At 37.6% G+C, this 17,500-nt stretch overlaps 1 protein-coding gene and 1 long non-coding RNA gene across 5 annotated transcripts in view; both read right to left on the bottom strand.

Moving 5' to 3' along the window:
• Positions 1–17,500, bottom strand: part of cut (homeobox protein, cut) — a 140,648-nt gene that overhangs the window by 115,921 nt on the left and 7,227 nt on the right. The gene's annotated exons all lie outside the window — the stretch shown is intronic.
• Positions 9,340–13,328, bottom strand: LOC118445298 (uncharacterized). The gene is made up of 3 exons (XR_004839220.2): positions 13,285–13,328; positions 13,179–13,200; positions 9,340–10,333 (listed from the first exon to the last, which is right to left on the bottom strand). It is a non-coding gene; the product is annotated as an uncharacterized LOC118445298 (long non-coding RNA).

Raw genomic sequence — 17,500 nt, 5'->3', positions numbered from 1 at the left:
AGGAGGAGGAGTATTTGGTTTGTAATTATGTTCGGTAATTAAAATGAGAATAATTGTACGAACTCAAGAATTTCTTCTTCTTCGAGAATCCATATTAATGGATAATTAATTATTGGGTCGAATCATTTCAATTCTAAATTCATTTTGCTCGTCTTGCCGCTCCGTTTCATCCTCCCCTGCCCGATCCCCACCCCTTCGACATTCTTTTATTGGCTAAAAGAAAGAAAAAGAAAAACAAAAAGAAGAAGAAAAAACAACAAGACTTGGAATTTCTCGCCTATCGGTTCAAAAGATACGCGATCGCGCTTAGGTAATGGCGGAGGTGCAGTGAAGCATAGATCCTTTCTGATCTTCGTGGTACAATCACGTGTCAGAATGCAACGAACAACCGAGGGGGAGGTGGGAGGGGCCCCTTCCGTCTCTTTCCATCCTAAGACCTCTCCCCTCTTTCAGTTTCCCCACTAAAACCTCCTCCGTCGCCAAACCGTCATATGCAAACGACGATTTCTTTGTGAGATCGCAGATGGTTAATATATTAGAAATACAAGGGGATTATTTAATGCTTTATTTCGTTCGAACGAAATACAATCGTATATAATAACTGTATAGATTGTATAATCACCTTAATAATTAGCTTGATAATTTAAAATGAAAAAAGAAAGGAAAAGAAGAAAAGAAAAAGAAAGGAAAAAAAACAAAAAAAAAAAAAAAAAAAAGAAAAACTTCAAGAATTGTAATAAAAATGAAAATGAATTAGGGCGCAAAGACGGGAAAAAGTGCAACGTCTCGTGAAACGAGGAGACGTTAAGTTTCCTAAGGAGTGGATGATGAGAGGGAGTATAGATGAAGGAAGATGACTGCTTATGCCGACGACGATCTATATAAACACGTTGAACCGGACGCATATTGCTCGTTAACACACGGCCGAGGATCACTGGTGAAGAACGAGCCGCGTCCTCCCCTCGTTGTTGTTGATATGTGCGCGTGTATATGCGCGCGTCTCGTAGCGTACACGTGCGCGCGCAACGATCCGACTACTATGCGAGGGATCGTCGCTTATCATATATTTTTTATTCGATCAAATATCTTTATAAAATATAATACATACATACGTAATATATATGTATGTGCGCGCGCTTTAATGAAATATTTATATGTATGTTTGTGATAAATTGTTATTAAATAATAATTATTTAATTCATGGATATTATTTGCTTTATATTGTATCACGTTATATAGATTATTTTTTTTTTTTACAGTGACTAAAAAATTGAAACAGAAAGAGAGAGAGAGAGAGAGAGAGAGAGAGAGAGATTTGAAAAAAAAAAGAAAAATTCAATTTTCTAAATACGAAGAAACAAAATGTAGGAGGGCAGCATCACCCATGGATCGTCTCACCCAAAGGGAAAAACATATAAACCGAAGAAAAGAAAAAGAAATTGAAAGAGAATTCGGAATGGGAGAAGAAAGAAATACTTCCGGCGAGTCCTTGACACCGGTCTGAACGGGCAGAGAAACGAAGGAGGAACTGGAAGTACAAGTGGGAAAAGCCACTTCAAAGCCACGGGCGCTAATTGGATTTACAACGAGTCAGACCTCCGGGCCTTCCTGGACGAAGTTACGAGTAGCTTCTCGGAGGACCAGCTAAGCGCTCTACGCTTTTTTTCTCTCTCTCTCTCTCTCTCTCTCTTTCCCACCTTCATGGTCCTTTCCCAAAGAAAAAAAAAGATTTTCTATAAGTCGCCAGGCAAGTGAGCACTAGCTTGATGACGATGAATTTTTTTCATAAATGCATCTTTTTCTTTTTCTTTCTGTTTTTTTTTTTTTTTTTTTTTTTCTTTTAATCTAATTTGCTTTCAAACAACGTAGTAATAATCTAACCCATATTACTCGTATCGTAATCTTAATCAATTTTGACAACGTATATTATTACAGATTCGTTTTTCTTTCCTGTTTGATAGAAAAAAAAAAAAAAAAAAAAAAAAAAAAAAAAAAAAAAAGAAAATGAAAGATCGATTGAAATATTTGCGAGTGAATTAATGCGATATAAAAGAAGATAATTAATTGAAATATTTTGGACATTGTGATTAGTTATAAATAAATAATGAGAATTGATTTAATGTTCGACGAGTTTTACAAGAAGATCGTTTGCATCGTTGCATACCATTGCGAGCTTTCACACGCGCGTTTAAGTCCAGCGACCGTTGAAACGTCAACGTTTTCGTATTTCGAAGGCTGTGCCAGAGAAACATTAAATATGCGTGCTCTCTCTCTCTCTCTCTTTTCTTTTTCTTTACAGTAGTACACCCCTTCGAAGGAAAAAGCACAAAGGACGATCCATAAAACACACGGTTAACACGAAGAAGCAAAAGAAACGATTTATTATAGGCCGCACACATGAAAGATTTGAACGAATATAGACACACATACATATGTTACTTTGGTACGTAGAATGAGAGAGAGAGACAGAGAGAGAGAGAGAGAGAGAGAGAACGAAAATGAAACGGAAGATCGGCACAGAGAAGAACCAGTTTTTGGGGGTCCTATTTTCGTTTTCTTTTTCTTTCTTTATTCTTTTTTTTTTCGTTTTTTTTTGTATTCACCGTCAGCATTTGCATAGACACTTTTCGCCTTCCGATCTGCATATCGGATATCCTCGAAAAAAATTAGGCGTGTTCTAGAGAGGGACACCCTTTTCTCTCTCTCTCTCTCTCTTTCTCTTTAGGTAAACCGTCCCCATTCTTAGATAGTACAAATCGTAAAGAGAGAGAGAGAGAAAGAGAGAGAGAGAGAAAAAAGAAGCAGAATGGGGGGATGGGGGGAGGGGAACCTTCGGCGTTCGATGATTGGAGGAGGGTCGATTCTTTTCGATCAAGCTTTGTTGCGCTTGGAAAACTAGTCATTGTTAAAGTCGTAAGCTTGAAAAGGTGTCGGGAGCGAGGATTGGGCGAGCCCAATTTTTCTTTTTTTTTTTTTCTCTTTTTTTTTTTTTTTTCTTTTTTATTATCTAACCTATCCCCTGCCCCCTCCACCCTGTTCCCCCCTCCACCTATCGCCTATCCCTTCCCCGATCTTTTTTTTTTATATGACTCCCTTTAAATCATCAACGGAAAGAAAATAGGATTAAGTGACGGGACCAAGTGTTTTTTTTTAAATGGAAACTCAAATATCAAAAGTGCGGGAAGCGATCGTACGCGGTTAAATATTTGCGGTTATATTCGAGAGGTATCTCTCGTTATTAAGTGCCTCGAGCAAACAAGGAATATATCTCGATTATGAGCGACGATATATATATATATGAGATCTCGATTCGATGTAAAAATTTGAGATACATCTTCTTTTTTTTCCCTTTGATTTTTAAAGGGACGTACGTCGAGTTTACTTCGGGGATTACGAATCGGACCAATTTTTTCTTTCACGTTCTTTCAATTCGAATCCATTTACACGCATGAAAATACGTAGGATAAGTGAAAAAGGTGTGGCAAGGATATGGTCCCTACAAGATCGTAATTTATTAACGTTAGAATTAACAACGCAAGTATGAATTACCACCACCACCATCATCATCGCAGAGTTTATGTCACTACGCGACACTTAAATCCAGATATGCTAACGTAAGCCAGACAGATATATATATATATATATATATATATATATATATATATATACTCTTCCAGATCTCTGATGGGAATCCATCGAGGAACTTGTTTTATCTGCTTTTGAATGAACCGATTCTTAAGCTCATCCTCTTATTCTTCATCTATCTCTCCCTTTCTCTCTCTCTCTTTCATCCATTTCATGTTCCTCTCTACGTTCTTAAATGCGCTCATTTATAACCGGAAGGAAGCAGGATTCATTACTTCTGTCTCTTTCCTTCTTTCTTTCATTCTTTCTCTCTTTCCTTCCTTCCTTCATTCCTTCCAACCCCCGTTTCAACCTAAACCGGCCGCATTGGTAGCAACCAAAAACATTGTATCTGGAATCGCTCGGAGATCGAAACGAATGGCTGCACGTGTGTTATTTGTCTCACATCCGTACTCTATTTCGAGCTTAAGTTTCCTTCAACGATCGTTGGCCCCTTTTTCTTTACTTCTCCGTTTCTTCTTTCCTCTCTTAAAACTTCTTTTAATAACGATTATAAAACATTCCTTTTAAGTCAATGGAAAAAAAAAGATTCGGGCTGGACGATAGGGATAGAGAAGGGATCTAAGCAAGACTAAGTAATTTTATAAATATCGATATTATTTTACTTTGTATATATATATATATATATATATTTATGTTTTATCCTCATTAAATCGTATACTCGAAGAAGAACTTTCAAGTGATTCACGATCGGATGCTGTTAAGATAAGAAGCTAGATGGTAGCGTAATCGACGGTCACAGCTTATTCGACCGGATACCGGAATCCTCCAAGAGAACGAGAGACAGAGAAAGATAGATAGATAGATAGATAGATAGATAGATAGATAAATAGATAGAGAGATAGAGAGAGAGAGAGAGAGAGAGAGAGAGAGAGAGAATGAGAGAGTGAAACGATCCGTCTACGGAACCGAAAGTCATTAAGACGACGCGATAACGAGCATGGATGAAACTAATTCAAGATTCATGTAACATTGTTTCTCGAACGAACGAATATCTATGGAAGTTAAATCTTAACATTTAAAAAATAAATATATAAAAACAAAAAGATATATTGTATGTATATAATAATAAATATCAATGATACAAATATATATAGCTAATGTATGTAATATATATATATATATATATATATTTATATAGTAATATTTATAGAGTTTTATCTCGACTGGTCCAGATATATCCACTTTTGATATCGTTTAGTGGTCGTTTAGAACATTGTTTTAGGCCTTTATTATGAGCGACAGGAGCCCGACACGGTATACGTGTCACGCATATATACCAAAAGCCTGCCGACTTCGCGTACTGCGGACATTACAGTAATAGTATATCCGCTGCTGCATCGCATTATACCGAGTTACCGCTATTTTCGCGCGGCCACGCTTTATGCTTCCCTTCTATATCTTTCTTTATCTCTCTTTCTCTTTCTCCATCTCTCTTTTTCTCTCTCTTTAACGTATGCTCGCACTTAATCTCCATCCATTTGAAATCAATTATGCTTCTAACGTCTCGAAGTTGCGATAAAAAGGATCAATTGAAATTTTACTAAAGTGTCGCGTTGTTAGAAATCATCAGGTAACGTAGAGAGAAAAAGAGAAAGAGATTTGTTTATTGAAATAAACAGCTGTTACTTCAATCAATTATGCTAAGCATATTTTTGATGGAAAGCCAAAAAATTACGTATACATGGTTATAACAAGAATTTTGTTATTAACAGAAAAGAGAGCACACGATAGTCTCTTCTTTGAACTATTAGAAATTTCGACGGTCACACGGTGGTGATACTCTTCTTGGTATATGCTTCAACGCGCACCGTTAAATAAATTCAGAAATGACGAAAGGACGAGAATAAATCAGATTTTAATGCGACGACGTTTAATAATTCGTATATAGGCAGAGTTTGATATAGATAGCAAAATAAATACGTCGAAGCGCTGCGCGTCGACGTTCGACGTTACTCTCACAATTTCGTCCACTCTAATTGCGAGGACTTACGATTAGAAAGTGCTTTAATTGAAATTTATTTCGTAAAAGAAGGCGATGATGCAAAACTCGTTTCGTCGTGCCACGTATATGTTTATATGTGTATATATATGTATATATATTCCTATATCTATACCTATATCTACCTACTACCTACCTACCAACCTACCGTGCGAAGATTTTGACTTGGTGAAAAAATCTCATTAGATTTGTAATATAATAGGTTGAAATTAGGTTAGAGAATAGAATGAAATTAGAAGGAAAAAAAGAGATATATATATATATATATATATATATATATATATACATATATTTATCTAAACAAAATATATAATTCGTATCAATTTTTCCCTTATGATTAGATTATTTATGCTAACGTCAAAGCAATGTAACAAACGATTAAATAAGCGAAATGTTTATTTTGTCAGCAAATCTCAGAAACATACGAGTTACTCACGCTTGGACGCTGACTCACGAAAGCTTCCAATTAAAGCACGTGCACCTTGGATCCTCTAAATCGTCTAGCTCGTTTCGTTGATATTTCTCGATAAATTCGTTCATAATAAATGTGCGTGTGCGAGGCAATAAAAAGGAAAAAGAAATAAAATAAAATAAAATAAAATAAAATAAAAGCAAGAGAGAAATAAATTTAAAAAAAAAACAAAAAAGAGAGAAAAGAAAAAAAATGATAATAAATGGAGAAAAATAAATGAAACGAAGAATAAACAATGAAAAATAAAACGAGACAATATAAGAAACAAAGAGGTAGCTTAGGATTATAAGCTTCCCAGCTGTCATGGCTTTCTCGCACTTGGCATTTAAATACTTTACCGCAAAATTTCGTTGTTCGCTTCGAAAGTCTATATGCTTAACAAAGTTCGTTATATTAGCGAACCGGATTACGCGTAGGTGTCCTAATTAGGGTTAATAAATATTATCGTAAGTTTGATCGGTGCTCGTGCACCAAAGTTCCGTGGTTCTCAGTCACAAAAAGAGTTCCTCCTCCAACCATCCAGGTTAATTTTCTTCCGAACGTACATTTTAATCTTAAATGAAATCGTTTGACAAAAACTCGAAGCTTGTCTTCCGTTGAGAATGAATTCCATATCGTCTGCAATAGAAGGATGATAATATTACGAAGTCGGTTTATATATAGGACGACGCAAAAGTTGAATGATGATATTCGTGTTTAACAATGTTTTCCTAAAATATTTATGTATAAAAAAAAAAAAAAAAAAAAAAAAAAAAATAAATAAATAAATAAAAGAAAAAGAAATATACATATATACATACATATGTATATGTACGTATATAAAAAGGGGTTTTTGTTAATAAAAAGAAATGTAAAATAAATAAAAGTAAGATATAAAAATCTCCGTTGTAGAATCTCGGATACGATAGGAAACAGATGGAAGTAGTCGATCGTAGGTCTGTCCGGGTCGATAGGAAAGTTCGATAACACCGTGTATAGAAAGGGGAAAAGCAGGGGGTCGGAACGAGAGCTACTCACCGTTCCGAACACGCGTGCGTATCCGCTTGATACTCACTCACTCGCTCGCTCGATCGTACATCTCTATATGTATACTCAACTACGGTTGGCGTTTCGTGTCGAACGATGCGTACAAGCTCGTCGTCTCTATGTAATCCTTCCATCTATTTCTTATATACTCTAGCGAGTAACCGAGTGAGTGCGCGCGTGCGACTAAGAAGAGAAGAAGAAGAAGAAGAAGGAGGAGGAGGAGAAGAAGGGGGGGAGAAAGAGAAGGTGAAGGAGGAAGAGGAGGAGGAGGAGAAGGAGGATCCTCCTCTCGTGCTCACATTTAAATACAAGCCGCGGTGAGCGGCATTCAGTGCTGTATTTATGCGTACTTAGAATGTACTCACGCTCGATGCACAGATAACTTCGACGGCTTTACGCGAGTAACGCGAGTTACGGCACGAAGCGGGAACGCTCTTTCAAGAGAAGGAAATGCAGAGAGAGAGAGAGAGAGAGAGAGAGAGAGAGAGAGAGAGAGAGAGAGAAAAACCAAAGATCGCTTTGCTTTACGATCGTTTACGCGCGGCACGGCCGCAAAACGCGAACTCGTTCCCGCTTTCGCGTCTACGAAAAGAACAAAACGTTTCCATCTTCAACTACCGTCGTCGCTCCAATTTACGTAGAATATTCAAACGTTACATCCAAATCACTGATTAAATAAATCCGATCATTCATTCGAGCTTCGAACCATCATCAATTAGTTTTAATATTATTAGATCCGAGATAAAAGTACATAGGAGATCTCGTTGTTATAATCCTTCCATTTCAGTAATTTTTAGATAAAGATATTTGTAAACGTCGGCAATCTCGTCAATTTATTTCACGACAACGTATTATATACGTATGCACATACAACTCACGATTTGTAAAACATTAATGCCAGCTGTTTTCCCTTTATACATAGAATCTTTCTCTCTCTCATCTTTATGTCTCGAGCGAACGCTTTTACTGATCGCTTCTTATAACTTTCGATGCGCGTAACATGAAACGTTTATCGTAATTACCGTTGATTTCTTTACAAAATTACTACCGCATGCCTGTCCGTCCTTGTCTAACGTTTTTATTTTTTTTCCATTTTTTTTTCCTTTTTTTCTTTTTTTTTTTTTTCTTTTTTTTTTTTTACCTTTCCTCAAGATACAACATCTTCGAGTTTAAAGCTATTCTTCATACATGTCCTCGATCCACGGATCTATTCTTAATAATTATCAAGGTTCTATTTACTCAACGGAGGAAATATTAATTGATCTTCAAATCGTATCGATCGTAATCGTATTAAAATTAAATTCATACATTGATTCCAACGATGAATGAACGAATGAATGAGTGAGTGAGTGAATGAATGAATGAATGAATGAATGAATATAATATGAATGACTGAACGATTAACTATATATGATTAATCGTTCTGATATAAATTTATCGATATGTCTAATGAACCAAGCTCAGACTTCTTCATTGAGTTCATCAAAATTGAATCATTCACCGTACAAGATAATACATTTTTGACTCTAAGAGAGATAGAGAGATATAGATATAGAGATAGAGAGAGAGAGGGGGGGGGAGAGAAATAGAGAGTGGCGAATGCTAATTAATGGTTGCAAGTTGGACTGACAACGGGTTGCACTTCTCCAGGCGTAATACGTAAGTGACCGAACAGCACATGGAGAAGTTCCGTCACAGTCGTTGGTGTAAGCTAACTGACGGATTCGGTTAGAATTCGAAGGAACTTTTCCTCAGAAACGATAAACCGATTTCACGGGAGCGCCAGTCTAGTTAGTCGGACACGAGATGGCCATATACGCGTGTGCCACCATTATCCTGTTTCCGAAGCGTCTGTAATTAAGCCTATTTTCGAGGATTAGCATGCGTACGCATAGACAGATACAGATGCGGATACAGAGAAGAGAGAGAAAGAGAAAGAGAGAGAGAGAGAGAGAGAGAGAGAGAGAGAGAGAAGCGACATCAAAATCCTTTTGCTTTTTTTAAAAATATATTGAGACAAAAAGAGAGAGAAAAAAATCAAGTCGTTTTCTATTTACATTAAAAACATTTAATATAATAATTTAAAACAATTACGATAAATATTAGTGTCGTTAAATATTACTTTTTAATTCCATGGTAGATTCGTAAAATCATGTAGGAAAACAACAAATTATTATCCAAATTTCTTGTCGATATTATATAGTATAAAGAATTATTATTGTTCATTAAAAACATTCGAATAGAAGACGATTATAGAGAACGCGATGATGATGATGATAAGTAATGAAAATTTTCTCATTGTATTATACGATAGAATAGAAATGAATGAAAACAAGAGTAAGCGATAATGACGTGTAGTAAGAGATTTCCCACGTATCATCGAGTTATCGTAATTCCTTGGATTATCAAATCTCCGGAGAGATCGTCGAGAGAAAATCGGCCAGTGGTATCCACGAACGATGTTTCTTTGAAACGTGACTATCAAATGGATTATATTTTCTACGTAAAATAAATCCATCGTCGTCGTCATCGTCTTTCATCCCTTTCTTCTATTTGTCTTATTTTTTTTTTCTTTTTTCCTTTTTTTGTCTTTCTCGTTCGAATAATCGATCTGCAAATCGAATGGACGACAAAATCTTAGGACCAAGCAAACATCAGTGAGGATGATCCTTGTCCTAAGGTATCTCTCACTCTCATGCGTGTCCGATTTTTCATAGGTAAGGCATTTTAATATGTTCGCGCTTACGATCCGGTCCTAAAGTGGTGACGCAACGGGGCGAACGGGACCCCAATAGGTCGAGATGAGAGCCATTGTATGGCAATCTTATAATTTAGACAATCACCGATCAATTGAATGGGCCTTTACTACTGCTATACATGCAGCACCCGTACACCGGTCGAGAGTGAATGATGAATGAATGAAGGGACAAGACCGAATGAATGGACAGATAGTTGGCTCGGCTTAAACGTTCGTAAATAACCGGCCGCTTCATTCAATTACTTTCAATCGCTACGAGCCAATAGATACAATTTAGAAAAAAAAGGGACCTCCGGAGACCGGAGGCTTGCTTAGATACGGACTTGAGTTCGGGCTTAGACATCTTCCGCGTTCGACAATATCACCACGAGACAACCACCTTCATCTTATTCTTGTCTTTCTTCTTCTTCTTCTTCTTCTTCTTCTGTGTCTATTATTAATCTGAATATTAGGTTGAAAGAAAAATTTTATCTAATCGAGAGAGAGAGAGAGAGAGAGAGAGAGAGAGAGAGAGAAATCTAATTTGTAACTTGACCGACTTTCAATGATCATTTAAGTTTCCATTTAAAATGTTGCCGTATAAACCGAAGGAGGAAAGGAAAAGAAATATATTTCTTAGAGTGATTCGAATTATAAATGTATATGAGAGAGAGAGAGTACTCGAAAGAGTAATACTAGTCGATGATGAATGATTAAATAGGTTAGAAATATGAAAAATATGATATCAAAAAGGTAGTTCAGAATCGACCATGTGTCTACTTAATGGACACCGATTGGTACAGATGGCCTTAAGCTTTGATTCGGCCGCGAGACTCGCGCCACGTCACGTCCGGATGAATTTACATGCGTGAAACGATAGAGAGACCGGGGAGGGGCAGGAGGGCGGGGGCGGAGGGCGGCGGAGGAAGGAACGAGGTCTCGATCGTCGATAGCGAGTTTCCTTCTTCTCCTCGTCGATCCTTCGATTTTAATTATCTCCATACGTTGGAACGAATTTTTCTTTTCCTTTTTCTAAAATATCCCAATTTAATTATCTCCTCGTCTATTGAATTTACGTTAAAATTCATAAATCTTCAGTAATTAAAAAAGCTTCTAATGTATCCTCGTCGATTAATTGAATTGGCAACGATATATCATAATCGACGATTATTAATAATATATCTCCTTTTATACAGTCATATAAAAGTTTATATTCGGCGTTAGAGAAAAAAAAAAAAAAGAGAAAAAAAATTAAAATGTCCTTTGTACAAAAATCCGATCTAATTTTTTCAATTCATACTGTGAAAGCTCTCGAACGATAGTTTTACCTCGTAGCTCGTCTAGAGTCTGCTGGATAAGTTAAAAAAAAAAAAAAAAAAAAAAAAAGGGGGGGGGAAGAAAAAAAGAGGAAAAAAGAGGAGAGAAAAAAAATTGCCCTCCAAAGTTACATATCTATAATGTCTTTTCGAAGATTACATTTTATTTAGGACGATAAAGAATCGAGAGCGAAGTCATTTCGTTTTGTTCGACCAGCTGTCCGCATGCATACATACATATATATATATGTACGTACGTACGTACGTACGTAAATACATACATACATACATACATACATACATACATACATACATACATACATAGATCGTTCTTTATCAGAGCAAAGAGGAAAGCTGGGCGTTTACCCGCGACCAACTTCCGGCTGTTTATCAAACGCCCTTCCGTTCGAATCGTACATATGTACGTTTTGGGAATTCGATATGTCGTAGCCGCAATTGCGTCTTCGAAAGCAGATTTAACTATTCGTACAAAACGATTGACAGAGAGACAGAAAGACAGGAAAGAGAAAGAGGAGAGAGAGAGAGAGAGAGAGAGAGATCTGGGAGTAAACGATTACCATTCCAAAGGATAAAATTAAAATCAATTTAAATCTTACATATATAGATGGCGCAGAAAAAGAGGGTAGGAGGAGCGGCAGGGTTATACGCGTATTCGCGGAGAGCAAATCGTTTGATCTACGAGTCTGGGATCGTAACCGAGAAAAGACGGGAAAGCTGTCGCCGGTGAGTTTAATTATGCGACCATTAGATGCGTTCTCTCTCCCCCACTCTCTCTCTCTCTTTCTCCTTTTTGCATCGGAAGCTAGGAAAGAAAGAAAAAAAAGAAAAAAAAAAAAAAAAAAAAAGAAAAAGAAAAAAAAATCAATCGTCTCGAAAGAGCGGAAACGCCAGTCGGATCTCATCAATGCGATCCTTTTGATGCTCGATCCCCATCGGAAAAGAATATCCTATGAAACTCAAACGTGAGAAGACAAATGAGGGAGAAAGAGAAAGAGAGAGAGAGAGAGAGAGAGAGAGAGATTTCTCAACGTGCACCCTACGCTTTCGAGAGCATCGATATCGCGTGACAAAACGCGTATGGCTAGTACGAAATAGACAGGCTACGGTAACGTTACTGAATATTCATAAGACGACGACTTGCCATCGCTAATTGGCGATACGATGACTATTCATGATTTCACGATTTTCAATAGCTATTACTTGACATAGGAGAAGGAGTAGCAAAAGAAAGAGAACGATGGAGCACGGGGAAGTGAAGGTGGAGATGGAGGTGGAGGGAGGAGGGTGGAGAAAAAGATGGATGAGGAGAAAAAAAGAGGAGGAGCGAGAGGTAACGAGAGCGTGTGCCTCGTACACGTTTATATTCCTCGGTTATGGCAATTCCGTGTAAATTATGTTTCCTAAGGTAATTGCCCGCACACTATAGACCGTGTACATACTCGCTAAACTCCTTCGTTGCGTGGCATCTCTCTCTGTCTATCCTTCCTCTCTTCATCTCGTTAGAAGCATCCTTCTTTCTCTTTCTCTCTCTCTCTCACTCTCTCTCTCTCTCTGTCTCTCTCTCTTTCTTTCGTTCTTTCTTTCCTTCTCTCGTTCCGATCCTGCTCACGTGATATTCTTTACGCGTGTATCTAATGATCATGTAAGGTAGCCAGGAGGGGTATCTGTCCGCGATAATTGCACATTGTCGAACATAAATTCATGCGTATATCGCGCTTGCGTCGGTAAACAGAGAATATAAAGGCACGCAAGAACGCAGACGTGGAGCCTCCTCCGATCCACGACGACGACGCCCACCAACAGCAGCGCGTCTCGTTTCCATCGCTACGTCGGCGCGCAACGTTTAAGAAGAAACTCGATGAAACGAGACAATTTGTAGAAAAGCAAAGAAAGTACTTAAGAGAATTAACAGCGGTCACTTATTTACTTACTTACTTACTTACTTACTTACTCACTTACTTATTTCTCTATCTTAAACTCTCTGTAATCAGAGGAAAACGAAAGTATGTATGTATGTATTTTATAACGTGTTAATTTGATTGATATATACGTAGTAAGTACTTACTTACATTTGAGAGAATTTATCGTCTTCGATGTTCACTCTGCTATGACCTAGGTGTGACTGAATACGTTCAATGTAACTACGAAGCTCGGGAGAAAATAAGTAAACATTGGCGCGCTACGATCTACGGATTCCTAGAACTCCCCCCCTCTCTCTCTCACTATCTATCTATCTCTCTCTTTCTCTTTCTCTCTCTCTCTCTCTCTCTCTTCTATATACCTGGCCTATGCCACGACTTTACAGTTAACTTTACTATGTGAGATCATCGAGTTCGCGACATAAACAAAATAATTTAACGTACGACGTAAAAAAAATACGTACGACGTAAAGGAATATGTACGACGTAAAAATAAGTTATTGAAATTTTACTTTTCTTTTTTCTCCCTCTTCTTCTTTTCTTTTTTTTCTTTTTCTTTTTCTTTTCGTTTACTTTTCTCCATCCCCCTCTCCCTCACCATCAATTGATAAAAATATGTCAATGTGCCGTGTATAAAAGCACGCGTACGAATAAAACGAAATTATGAGAATTTCTTTTCTATTCGTAATTATTTCTCGTCGTAGGATTCCTTTACGATTAACGTAGTGAATAAAGGACACGATTAAGAGAAGGGAAAAGAAAGGAGGGACGATGGCCCTTCCACTCGCGAAATTAGCGGAACGCGCGTCCACGCGACTGTGGATAGGCTTATTGCTGCCTTAAATCAGACGGAAGCCGAATACGCGATCCGTTTTGCGGGGCAAAGTTTATTTAGCCTCGGTTTACGGCTCACTCTGAATTCACTTAAGCCCGAATCGCTGCAGGAATCGCCGCGATGTCGTCCCGTGCGATTCGGAATTTTGGAACCGATCCAAGCGACCTTTGTATAGTCTTCGAAAGCGGCGGAGGAGGCGAGCTAGGAGGAGAAGAGAGTGGACCGAAAGGAAGGAGTGGCGAAGGGAGGTGAAGGGAGGGAAAGAAAGAGAGAATGTAAAAGACAAAAGGAAAAAGAAGAAAAAAAAAAAAAGAAGAAAAAAAAAATTACTGACGGAAGAAAAGAGGGACGTGAGTTGCGATGAGATCGATTTTCCTTCGAAGAAGGAACGTCGAATAAATAAATAAATATTATTTCGTACATTCGATAAAATTATTCGAGGAGTTAATTTGAAAATATATCTTTGGAATATAATAAATGATAATTTTTTTTTCCTTTTCTCTCTCTCTCTCTCTCTCTCTCTCTCTCTCTCTCTTTATTTTTTTTCTCTTGACAATTCGATTTGTAATGAACCCAATTGTAAGAAAATAAAGAGATAGGATTTTTTTAATACCACACTCCTATGGACTACATTCGTATGGGAAAGATTGAATAGCTTGGTATATATTCACAAAGAAAAAGAAAAAAATAAATGTTCGAAAATAGAAGAACCCGTCGATGGTTAGATGCCTTTGTTCGGGATCACGCATTGTCATGAATATTCTTCGGACTGGCGAAAAATAATTTTGAAAATAAAAAGCGCCATCGATTCGGTGAATTTCGAGCGTCTAGGTTTGTTCGATGACACTCATGAATGTTCAAAATATTAATATCACGATCTATTATTCGACGAAAATAATGCGCCAGACGTCGGCATATAGAAATCAATGAAAGAAGGACTAAAAAAAGAAAAAAGATAAAAAAGAAAAGTACCAAACATTTACAATCGTATGCACCTGAAAAAAGAAAATGTCTGAACGCGAGACGAACGTTTTTTACTATAGGGATACTTTTGTAATTGGAAGAAGCAAAGATAGATGATAAAGAGAGAGAGAGCGAGCGAGAGAGAGAGAGATCAACGTTCGCATTAGATATAGTTCATTTTTCGACGGGTTGGTCTTAATACATAAAATCCGTGAGGTCAGAGTTCAAATGAAAGATAACGCAAGGACGTATGACGATCGGTCATATGTATTTTCAAAAGTTATTAATCAGGTATGTAAGAAGATAAAAAATGAAATCGATAAGAAATGAGATTAATGTCAAGTATAAAAGTTATGTTAGAAAGATATGTACTTTCGATAACTGCATTGAGTTTATAGTTTTCGACGACGTTACAACGGGATTATACGTGAAGAGAATTCGTAGGTGTCGAACGAGAAAGTCCGACGTCTCTATGCTTATGTACTCGTGGAACGTGCATCTCGTTTATATCCCATGTATGCGTATGCTAGTACACATGCATGTTACAACACGACCTCCGGACTGGGAGAGCTTGGGTCGGAGGTCACGTGGGTCGCGTTAAAGTAATTAAGAGGCATCGTGCTGGATAGTAGAAACGTCGATATAATAGACGCGTAGTATTATCTGCGACAGTATATAACTTTGAGATCGAGATATCTCCATTATCCTTCTGTAATATCTATAATATAATTTACAAACATTTTAGAAATAACATTTCTATAAAGAAAAATTATATGCGTATATATTTTGTTCTGGAAAAAAAAAGGAAGAAAGAAAGAAAACAAAAAAAAAAAAAAAAAAGATCACTCCGTCGAATGTTTTATTTCGTATTTTGCCTATCTAATCACAAAAGTTTTAGCTATCAAACATAAAAGATTCGCAATCGTAAGAGACACCATCAGTAAGAAACAAAGGATCTTTCGAGCGTTTATGCATGTGCAAGCCGATGCATCGATAGGTCGTTCCATAGAATCGCTGAACCACGGAGCGAACGGTATTAACCGCTTTCACCGACGATCTACTAAAGTCGATCGACGGAGAACGACGTTTTTAGGTCTTCGCGATGAGGAAGAACTCAAAGTGTTGGCCTTGCGATCAATTTGGCGATTAATTTGTAATATTGTTTAAATGAAAAAATTTCGATTGTTTTTTCAAATTCGCATTGCCATTGACAATTTTAATATAACATTCTATTGAAAGATTCACAATAATTAATTAGATGAGTAATTAGATAGATAGATAGAGAGAGAGAGAGAGAGGGGGAGAGAGAGAGAGAAAGCAATTAGCACTTATAAATATTTCATCCCTATTCCCTTTCCACACGCTTCCTAAGATTCTCTAACCCATTAGGATATTTAACATAGTGCCTAACTCGCGGTCCATAACGCGATGCGTGTATTTCGATATATTTTTAGAGCGTGGGTGAATCACTGTTTGGCCGAGGCGGCCAAGCTCACTGACTTCCCGGCTCTCCGACAGCTAAATCACCAATTTCAGAAATAACGGCCGCGGAAAATTAATAACCCGTTGATATCCAGGCTCGCAACGAAGTAACTGCGACGGAAAACGTGATGTTCCGCCATCGAACTTGAGGACATAAAAGATAATTACCAGTAGTTCCGTCATCTAATTAATGTCATCTTCCTATTCTTAAATTTGATATCCTTCTCTCGTAACACGATTTTCTAAAAATAAACGGCCATCGTATACGTTTTCAGAATAAATCGAGATATCCTATTCTCTAAGATCATTCGAAGTAATAATTGTCTATAAATAATCGTATATTTTACTTAATAATAAAAACGATACATCCTTATAACGTAGAAAATAATATCGAAATATAATTAATTAATCGTCTCGTTAATTCGCTAGATAATTCGGTCGAAAGAGAAATGCATTATTAAATATAGAAGTAACATTAGACTGAGAAAGACAAAGAGAGAGAGAGAGAGAGAGAGAGAGAGAGAGAGAGAGAGAGAGAGAGAGACAAGAGGAAGAGAGCAAATACCAAATGTATGTATAAAGCGTGGAAGGTGCACCTGCGACCGCCTATAGGCAGCACCCAACCGAGTCGCCTACTATCGGCTCGTAAAATGGGCGAACCTCGGTCTAGTACGGAGGTCTAGACCAGCTCTGGACTAGACCAACGAGACGGCGCATCCGAAATAAGCCTCTATATTCTATTTCGAGGCCGACACGCCGTGCGGTACAGTTTCCGTGTCGGCGTGTCGGTATAACATGGTAATGACTCCTTCGTCGATTCCTCCTCTTCCCTCTCTCTATCCCTCACCCTTTCTCGCTCTCTCTCACTCTCTTTCTCTCTCTCTCGAATAATACGCGCATCTTCTTGTTTTCTCGCGACCCTCCTTGCCGTTCGCTCCCCTAACTAATTCACTCTATCGAGCACACGTGTTCCCAATGACGCGATCCTCGGACGTTCGACAATCGAATGCTTTACGAACGATCTATGATAACATTTGGAATAGATAAAGAAAGCTTTAGCGGTCCAAGGAGAACATATATCT

Source organism: Vespa mandarinia, chromosome 18 (assembly GCF_050613455.1).
Source record: "Vespa mandarinia isolate Hongniang chromosome 18, ASM5061345v1, whole genome shotgun sequence".
Lineage (NCBI taxonomy): Eukaryota > Metazoa > Arthropoda > Insecta > Hymenoptera > Vespidae > Vespa > Vespa mandarinia.
Note: the sequence above shows the minus strand (reverse complement) of the source record. Positions and strands in the feature narration are given on the sequence as shown.